Source organism: Pelecanus crispus, chromosome 7 (assembly GCF_030463565.1).
Source record: "Pelecanus crispus isolate bPelCri1 chromosome 7, bPelCri1.pri, whole genome shotgun sequence".
Taxonomy (NCBI): Eukaryota; Metazoa; Chordata; class Aves; order Pelecaniformes; family Pelecanidae; genus Pelecanus; species Pelecanus crispus.
The window spans coordinates 25,950,505-25,960,628 of record NC_134649.1 but is presented as its reverse complement, the minus strand read 5'-3'; the positions used below and the strand labels follow the sequence as shown (position 1 = coordinate 25,960,628).

The 10,124-nt window shown below is 45.8% G+C and overlaps 1 pseudogene; it reads right to left on the bottom strand.

Annotated features, from left to right (window-relative positions):
- Positions 1-927: 927 nt before the first annotated feature.
- Positions 928-9,174, bottom strand: LOC104028087 (NACHT, LRR and PYD domains-containing protein 3-like; annotated as a pseudogene).
- Positions 9,175-10,124: the final 950 nt, after the last annotated feature.

Sequence of the window (10,124 nt, the reverse complement as noted above, 5' to 3'; positions counted from 1 at the left end):
CCAGGAACCCCAGATCCTTTGCAGCAAAGCGGCTTTCCCTATCATGTACTGTTGCCTAGGGTTGTTCCTCCCCAGGTGCAGGACTTTGCACTTCTCCTTGTTGAACTTCATGAGGTTCCTGTTGGCTCACATCTCCAACCTCTGGAGGTCCCTCTGGATGGCAACACAACCCTCTGGTTTATCAATCACATCTCCCAGTGTTATGCCATCAGCAAAATTGCTGAGGGGGCACTCTTGTCCCATTGTCCGGGTCATTAATGAAGATGAATACTGACCCTAGTATGGACCCCTAGTCACCACTAGTGATTGGCCTCTAGCTAGACTGCTGTTGAAACTTCTGGGGGATTGGTATGAGATAGTTCTTCTTTACTTGTAAATTACAGATGCAGCAAAGAGCACCCTCTGTTCTGTAATCTGTGCAAAGAAATTTTCTTCAACACCATCCAGAAAACTTTTAGCTTGCTTGCATCTGTCAGGAAGATGCAGGAGCAGGGCTCCCCCATGATGGACAGAGCTGAAAGCCAAAGGTAAACATAGCACAGGCTGTGCTCCTCATGGAACAGAGTGCAGTCCCATAGGATCAGAAAAAAATGAGCAAAGCAAGGTTGCCTCCATTCAGTTCCCTTTCCACACTGCCCTGCTATTAAACAAAATCAAAGATAGGTAGTTCTACACAGCAAACTCTTCAGAGTTTCACACCTTCTTAGCAGTTCTATAGGAGAAAATGCTTGGTGTAACCTCTTTATTAATGCTATTCAGCAAGCAAATTCTAGATACAAATTATAAGCAACATCACAGGTTTGTTTCTGTTGGCCTCTCTCCATACATGAAGGAGCATCTCCCCAGCACCACTCTCATGAGATTCTCAAGTTCTGAAGTTTTCCCCATGGGCATATTGGGAAATGCCCAGAAGAACCTTGAAGTCCCTTATCGCAATTCTTTAAGGTGGCAGGCAGGGTGTTTAAGCTTCTCACATAGCAGATGCACTGCAGCATCTCCCAGTGCATTAGCACCCAGCCCCAGCTCTAGCAGGGTCTGGCTGGTGCTGAGCGTAGTGGCCAGATCCTCACAGCAGGCATCAGTGAGACTGCAACCCCAGAACCTGCAGGGAAGAAGCACAGAGAGGGCCCAGGGTTCAGACCATGTCTGTTTTGGTGACCACAACCCCCAGCCCCTCTCCTGGCCAATCAACACTGTGAATGGCCAGAAACCCTGCCCCGAAGTGGCCAATGATAGACCAGTGCTGGACACACTGTCTATTCCCTGCCCTGAAAATCTAATCTAATTTGAGTCTTTTCTGTCCTTGGTCTTCCCTATGAAGCCTCTGAAAAGAAGATATAACCAGTAGGAAATTCTGGTCACAGGGATTTCGTGAGAGCATGAACCATGTAATGCTGCCTGCTAGTGTTTCTGTTGATGTCACCAGAGCCATAGGGCTGGATTCCACTGCCCAGGAAGGAGTGTCCAGTGCTATGTGCCTCAGGGTAACTCAGATACCCTGATGGGGGTGGCTGAAAGGGATTATACTGGCCTTACACAAAAGTCCTAACCCTCTGAAAGGGTTTGCTGGAGGCCCTGGACTGCATATGCAAAGTAACTGACTAGAAGAGTGTCCTGGTTTTGGCTGGGATAGAGTTAACTTTTTTTTCCTAGTAGCAGGCATAGTGCTGTGTTTTGGATTTAGTATGAGAAGAATGCTGATAACACACTGATGTTTTAGTTCTTGCTAAGTACTGCTTATGCTAGTCAAGGACTTTTCAGCTTCCCATGCTTTGCCAGGTGCACAAGAAACTAAGAGGGGGCACAGCCAGAATAGTTGATCCAAACTGACCAAAGGGCTATTCCGTACCATATGACATCATGCTCAGTATATAAACTGGGCGGGGGTTGGCCGGGGAGCAGCGATCGCTGCTCGGGAACTGTCTGGATACCGGTCGGCAGCTGGTGAGCAATTGCATTGTGCATCACTTGCATGGTGTATTATTATTATTGTTATTATTGTATTGTTATTACTACTACTATTGTACTTTATTTTATTTCAATTATTATACTGTTCTTATCTCAGCCCAGGAGTTTTTCTCACTCTTACTCCTCCGATTCTCTCCCCCCTCCCATCGGGGCAGGGGGAATGAGCGAGCGGCTGCGTGGTGCTTAGTTGCTGGCTGGGGCTAAACCACGAGAAAGAAGAACAGGGTGCTCACCACATACCAACACATCACCATTGCTGCAGTGTGCTAATGCAGACTTTGTGTATAACTAGAGTGAGAGGACTCAACTTCCAGGTCAGCACTGGGGAGGCTATTGGAAAGAATATCCCTGGGTGTAAGCTGGTTGTCCAGAGAGCATCTGTTTAACAAAAAGATTCAGAGGAAGATTCACTCAACAGGGGGAGGAAGAGTCTCACTCTAGAATGAATCCTTCCAGGAAGGGGGGGGGGGGGGGGGCGGTTCACACAGACAGATGATACAGATGATATGTCTGCTTACCTTCAACACATGCTCCTTTGGGCCTGCCTATGCATACCTGAATTAGGTGCATGGAGGGGCACCTCATTTACATTGGATTCATACAGTCTTAGCAGGGCAGGCTGGGAGCATGGGGTGAGCAGTAACTGACCACAAGAGAGACACATCACTCAGTTTTTCCCCATTGCTGCGGCTGCCAGGCCCAGCCACAAGTCCTGTCAAGGTCTCAGAGTGGCCAATTCTCTGAGGAGCCTGCTCGCCATTCCTCACCCCAAAATCTGCAGACGACAGGAGGGATGTTTCAGCCCTTCACACAGCAGCTGCACTCCTGGGTCTCCCAGAGCATTTCCATGCAATCTCAGCTCTGTCAGGCACTGGCTGGTGCTGAGCACTGTGGCCAGAACCCCACAGCAGGTAGCTGTGAGTTTGCACCACTCCAGCCTATAGGGAAGATGCACAAAGAAGAGCAAGGGCTGCTCTCAGCACTGGTGGAGAACAGACCTGTGCAGTCCAGGACTGCAGCAGGAGTCCTGTACGCCCGTAGGGGCTCACCACCCCTCAGCCAATGACAGGTCATGCTGGAGGCTCTGCCCACTCACCACCAGTGCGGTTGCCTCCCTCAGCCAATCCCTTCTTGGAAGTGTTCAAACAGGGCTTTGGCCCTGCCCTTCTGCCCTGGCCGCCCACTAGCTTGGGGAGGAAGGAGTTCCACAGCCCCACCCCAGCCCTCTCCCCGGACCAATCCCAGCACTGCAACAGTGATCCCACCCACTCTGGTAGTCAGCCATTGATGAGGTGGGTTCAAATCCAGCAGGCTGTGGCTGCAGACAGTTATGGCATTCTGGTGCTGCCTAAGGCAGCTGGGTCTGTGTCCCCCCCAGGCAAGTGAGCATCCCACTTCCCTCCAGCCCCATGCGTGCCTTCTGGGCCGTGTGTGACCCCCAGCTATCTCTGTTCTGCCTCTCCCTCTCCCCACAGGGCTTATAGCTACCTCAGGCCTGTGCAGGGGCATGTGCCAGACCTTGCACAACCAACTTCTCCCTTGTCTCCCTCTAAGCATGGGAAGTGGGGCTGGAGGCAGCCTGGGCGGAGAATTACAGTGCAAAGGGACCTCTGAAGTTTTCAGCTATGAAGATTCCTTTGGAACCCATTGCCTTGCATTCAGGGTCCCTGCCAAGTCTGCCTTATCTCCCAGCTGGTGTTTGAAGGTTGTCTAAGATGTAGGGATCCTGGCTTGGCTAGCTGCAGGTAAGCAGGTATCTGGGGCAGCAGCCGCCACGTGCTCTTCAAAGACTCTGCCAAGGTGCACCTGACTCCTGCTGCCACTCTGCAGTCCTTGATCGCCTCCTGAGGACCCTGTTCAGCCTTCCAGTGTGAGCTCTTATTGTCCCAGGAGAGAAGTACTTTTCCATGTTGCAGAGACCTGACCCTCCAGAATTCCTGTCTCTCTATCCCAGCAATAGTGTGCTACCTGGATGCCTTTTCTGAACTCTACAAAAGTTTCTCTACCTTGAGGAAACTCTGCTGGAGACAGTCCAGAACTATTGTGATTGGGAGAACAGGCAAAGTGGAGGGAGACACAGAGGAAGGAGGCCGAAAGCAGATGTGATGATAGGACAGCAGTCAGGACAGAGCGGGTGCAGTGAGAGAATCCCTCATGGGAATGCTCAGGAGAGGACACCCCATGGAGAACTCAGCTTACACACATTTAAAGGACAGAGATGAGTCATACCAGATGCACATGTTAAAAGGGAATGGCCCCTTCTTTTTGGGCCTTTGCAACATACTTGTGCAATGAAATGCATTGGATAGTTGGGTGAAATACATTGGGTATGCCTGCCTGTATGTGGCCTCAGCTCTCTCTCCTCCCATGCCTGGCAGACATGACCCTTCCCTGGAGTTTTTTTCCCATAAGATCAAGTTGCCTCTCTCTAAAAAGGACTGGAAAGAGGAGGAGAATGGACAATGAGGGGAAAGAAAGTAACAGAAAGGAAATGAGAGGTGAAAACTGGAAAAATATGTGCCAACGCAGAAATGTTGCATGCTTTTTTGGGTTTGCTTTCCATTCACAAGCATTTTTAAGATCTACGTTTAAATCCAAGCTGCTCAGATAAACAGGTGGCTACATAAAAGATATGCTGTCTAGGGCTATCATAGTTTTGTGCCTTGCTGACATTCTGAGTTGATACCAAACACAGCCCAGTGCTGTTTTCAGTGAAGAGGAAAACATTCATCAGGCCTATTCCTTCCATTCTCTGTCATTTTGTATTTACCACCTCAACCAAGATGTCAGTAAGCAGCCAGCTGAAGACAAAGAGAGGCAAATATCTCAGTTTCCTTTTTTGTCTTAAATCTTAACTTGGAGCCATGGAGAAAGCTGATATGATGTTTTTATACATTTAACTCAAATGTGAGTGAGTTTACATGGGGAAAGGTATCTTCAAAATACTCTCATTCCTAAATCTTTTCTGTACTCCAATAGTTTCCATAACTACTTTGTCATATCAATCTCCCCAGTTTGTAACAGGTATCAGTGACTTGTACCAAAACCATCTCACTGCATTTGAGGACAATTTGGCATTTCCAAAACCTCTTGAAAAATATTACTGCTGTCATAGGAGCATCAATAAAGAGAGTTATTCTGTCAGAGAGTGTGGGAGGGAGGAAAAATATAAAGGTTAGGGTTTTCTTTGCTTCTTTTCTTTTCTGAAGAAAATAACTTTTTACCTTAAGACCTTTAATGTACAGTTTGGGTTCTTCAGGGATTGACAAAGCAAGTGAATAGGTGATTGCTTCAATTAAATAGGTGATCACTTTTCCCGGGGGGGGGGGGGGTGTGGGGTGTGGGGGGTGGAGAAGAGATTAATTTAATATTGTTCTCTGGCTATAGTTTGCATTTATGTTTCACAAAAATTAAACTACCACCCTCACAGGTTAAATGGCAGAATATTCTACTGTCACAGTTCAAAGCAAATCACCTTGGTAAACACATATAATACCTCACCAGGGTCTGAGTCACAGCTGCTTCGAACACTCCAGATATCCCTGTGCACTGTGTGTACTAAAGGAAGCTATGTGGATGAATTCTGTTTTCTCATGGTACCTTTGTTTGTGATGTGTCTCAAGGAAGTGTTCTGTGCTCTGAAATTCACATGTCCAAGCAAATACTGTTTCGTTAAGGGTACATTACACACAGTGCAACAATTGTTCATGTGCTTGCACCTTAAAATAGGAGGATCTACCCCATACAGGTAGGGGTCTTCCATTTGTAGTAGCAGGAGGACTAAGCAAAATTTCTTTATGTTGGCACTCTACAGCACAGAAAGCCACAGAGTTAGAGAAGCCCAGGAAACTGTGATCCTTGGATGATTACAGTAACTCTGTGTGTAGTCTTGCCTACACAGCAAAATTTGTGCAGATTTGGGGTCTGTTCCCAGATAGCTGGGAAGTGCCCCCAGAATTACTCTGGGCTGCTGGTGTTGTCTGCCCCTTCCATAACAACAATTCTGAGTTATGTTGCCTTTATAAAAAGCACCTGGTTGGGCAGTTCATGGGTGTCACATAGCTCTAAGAAGGACAAATGTGCTTGAGCAGAATTCCATCTCGTTGTAGCTATTTTGCTCCTGATACCTGACCAAGCTGAGTTCATTCCTTACCTTACAGCATCACGTGGTACTGATATACCTTGAGGAAAAGAACAGGAAAAGCAGATTGATATCACTTATTGCACATTGTAGTTGAGATCTAACCACTCAGAGCATTCCCCCTTAACATGGAAAGCAGGTTTGTACCCATAAACCAAAAATCAACGGTATGCTATGTTTTGCTGTGCACAAAGGGCAAAGGCCTATTATTTGTACTGCCTACAGGGGGAAAACTCCCCCTGGCTTTCACTGGGTCTAGGTACTACTCCTGTCTTCTCAGGATCCAGCATTTGGTAAACAGAGAGCATCAGCAAAGAAGTTGTTTCACCCACCTTAACAGAAGTGGGATCAGGATGAAGCATAGGAAGGTAGTTCTGTTCTCAGGGACTTGTAAGGGTCACCGGAGAGCTGAGTGGATGGCTCCCTGCCTGCTTTTGTTGACACAGGGAAAACTTCTTCCTTTCAGGCCTTTGATTTCAAGAACACCAGCAATTAATAGGAGGGCAGGTGGAAAGGAAACCCTGTATGGGATTGGATTTGTATGGGATTGTATTGGAGACTAACGCATCCTAAGGCAGTGTGTACAAGGAAGCCAGGCAGTTCAGTAGTTTCACCACAGTCAATAGTTTTCTCATAAGTTCAGTCAGTGGTGACTACAGAGTGATCTCACTTGACCAGCCAGCAGGTGACTATCTGAATGTTAGATGACTTAGACTCTGGGCTTCTTTCATTACAACGGGGACTTAGACACTTAGCTGGCATGCACTCTTGTATTCACATGCTTACTCTTGAACTGACTCACATCACCAGTAATTACTAGTGCAACATCCCATTAGGCTCATCATAAAGCAGCTTCCATCATTGCAGCTTCACTTTTTGAAAAGCTTAGCCTTAATTTTTTGATAAGTAAGCCAGTCATTTCATAGTTACTGAAACTCCTTCAGTTGCTAAGATAATTTGCAAGCTAGGGACCTAAGATTTTACTTACAGATGTGACACCTTTGCTAGATGTTGGTCTAAATGTTCTTCATGGTCTTCTGAGATAAAGGGGCAATAGCCCACGTCAAGTGACTCCAGTTTAGGCCACTTTTTTGTACTGAATGAAAGAACTATTTAATCTAATTGCGTGAAATTGATGTCTCGTAGATACATTCCAGTGAATTAACCCAATGCAGTTTTCACAAAACTTTCATCTTGGATTTCATCCAAACAGTGGCAAGCTCCAAACCATGAATTACTGCTCTTTTCTCTGCATTAACAGCTAAAGCTGTTTTTTGGCTAGTTTGAAACCACATTAGTAATTCTTCCTTAATTTCAGGAGAAATTTTGTACCCTGTTTCTTTTTCCAAAGCATTTCTTTGTTCCTTATTTAAAAGACCAAATAGGAACCACACAGTTAACTTGAGTTTATGTCTTGAGTTTCCACACATTTCTAACAATTTTTTCACATCCCTCTTAGCGTCTTCTTGCTTATCTCTTGTTTCACCATCATCTTCTAGTACATAGAATAGAGATGAAAAAAACTCTTGGACACTCATATGAATGAAACTGTAGGCACTCTGACAAACAATGCCGTTCTGAAAAGTGATCTCATTCAAAAGAAGCGGGAGAGTGTGTCTCTGATTTAACAAGAATTCATTAATTTCCCCCTCCTCAAAGAGGACTCTTTGCTTCGAGATGCCATCAGCAGCCAGGCAACAAAGTCTTTTCAGAATAATGTGCAAGTTCTGTTTCAACTTGCTGCTCAGAGATTGTAGTAAGCTGGAAATGTAAAGGATATATGTTCCTGTAGTTGTCTTGGCAGTTTGTGCAAGATCTTCACCACTTTCAAGCTGTTGTTTCATAACAGTACAGACGATCCGGCACAAGATGGGGACAAGGCACATGGTGAAGACCATTTCATTTCCTTTAATGAACTGAAAGACCTTCCTTCCCTCTTCCTTATTTTCAAAAAAACTTGTGGAAATATTCCTCTCCATCAGCTACTGAAAATCCCAGTATTTCAGCAGAGCATTCACACACCAAGCACTCTTCCAGCTTCTGTAGGGCAGCTGGCCTTGTTGTGATCAACAGGGAGCATTAAGGGAGAAGGATTTTCCTAAATAAACCGCTCAGGATGATTTATACTGGCTTCATCTCCCAGGGGTCAGAGCACAGGTCATTTTGTGGCTGGTCCAAAGCTGTTCATCAAAGCCATCGATGACAAACAGGATTTTTTCTGGTCTCCTGAAGATCTCTACAAGAGGTGGATTGTCACTGGGACAGCATTTGGAAATCATGTCAACCATACTCCCTTGAGCTATAAGAAGATTACCCTCCTGACAATGTATGTAGAAAACAGTCAAACTGTCTATAGAGTCCTTCCAATGCTCAGTCCAGCATAATCTTCCTTACTGTCATTGTCTTGCCAGTTTCTTCAGCTCCCAATATTACAACAGTCTTTGGTGTCTGTCTATCTCAGTCAGGTTTAAAAAGATCACTTACAGCAATGGAAGAATTCACTTATTCCTGCATGATTTCTTCATGTCTTTGTCCCACAGATTTCATGTTCTTTCTTTTTTTCATGATGCCAACTAACAAGAACCAGCCTTGTATATCTGGAGTTCAGAGTCACCATCTCACCAATATGAGCATTCATGTCTTTTTTCCAGTGGTAATTCTTTTGTACATGTTCTCTGTACTTCATCTTGTAATCTAAATCAAGAATATGCAATAAAAGAATTTGAAATTAAAGTCAATGTTCATTCTCCTGCTAAAATTAAAACATTTCAGCAACAAAGTTATTGTACCTTGAGTTTACATCATCTCTTTCATTTTAACGGATCTCTGGATCATTCAATAGGCCTTGTTCTTCCAATTCTATTATCGATGTTGAGATGAAAAACTGTCTGAAATGCCCATCACCCATCACTGAAATGCAATCACACCTCAGTTGAACTTGAAAATAGTGCTAAGAACCAATTTCTACTACCGACCTCTAGAGCAGTACACTTCCCCCTCCCCCCCAGGCATATAACAGCTACTTGCTTATTTTCCTTCTGACCCTGCTGGGGCTTCAGGGCCATGGCTATGATCATACACTTTCTACTAGTAGGTGGAGTGTGTAGGCAATAAAACCCAAACACATCTTATCGCAATGAGACATACCTTGGATTAATGAAGCAGGGGGTGGACTGGGCCTCAGGGCTAAAAGAGAAATTATATGTAGATGTTAGCGGAGTAGTACTACAGAGAATGTCCGTGATGTGTGTCAGGAGGGGAGCAGAACACTTCTCTTGGTGTCTCTGCCTTTAGAACCTCCCTTAAAATACCTTGGGCAAGGCAGAGCAGACAAGACAGCAGAGCAAGTGACTCTGGAGACCCTAGTATACTTACATCATAGACCAGGAGCCGGTGGTCCTGCAAAGTGTGCAGAGGTGTATGTATGTTAGGGAGTGTTTTGACTGTACAGAGCTCGACAGTGGTGATGATAAGGTCGAGTGCTTATGGGTAAGGATGAGGGGGAAGGCCATCAAGACAGATGTTCTGTTGGGAGTCTGCTATAGACCACCCAACCAGGATGTAGAGATAGATGAAGCGTTCTACAAGCAGCTGGCAGAAGTCTCGCAATTGCTAGCCCTTGTTCTCGTGGGGGACTTCAACTTGCCAGACATCTGGTGGAAATACAACACAGCAGAGAGGCAACAGTCTAGGAAGTTCCTAGAGTGTGTGGAGGATAACTTTCTGATGCAGCTAGTAAGCGAGCCTACCAGGGGAGGTGCCTCACCTGACCTGCTGTTTACTAACAGAGAAGGGCTTGCGGCAGATGTCGTGGTCGGAGGCTGTCTTGGGCTTAGCAACCACGATATGATAGAGTTCTCGATTCTTGGCCATGTAAAGAGGAGGGGCAGCAAAACTGTTACCATGGACTTCCAGAGGGCAGAGTTTGGCCTGTTCAGGATGCTGCTTGGGAAAGTCCCTTGGGAGGCAGTCCTGAAAGGCAAAGGGGTCCAGGAAGGCTGGGTGTTCTTCAAGA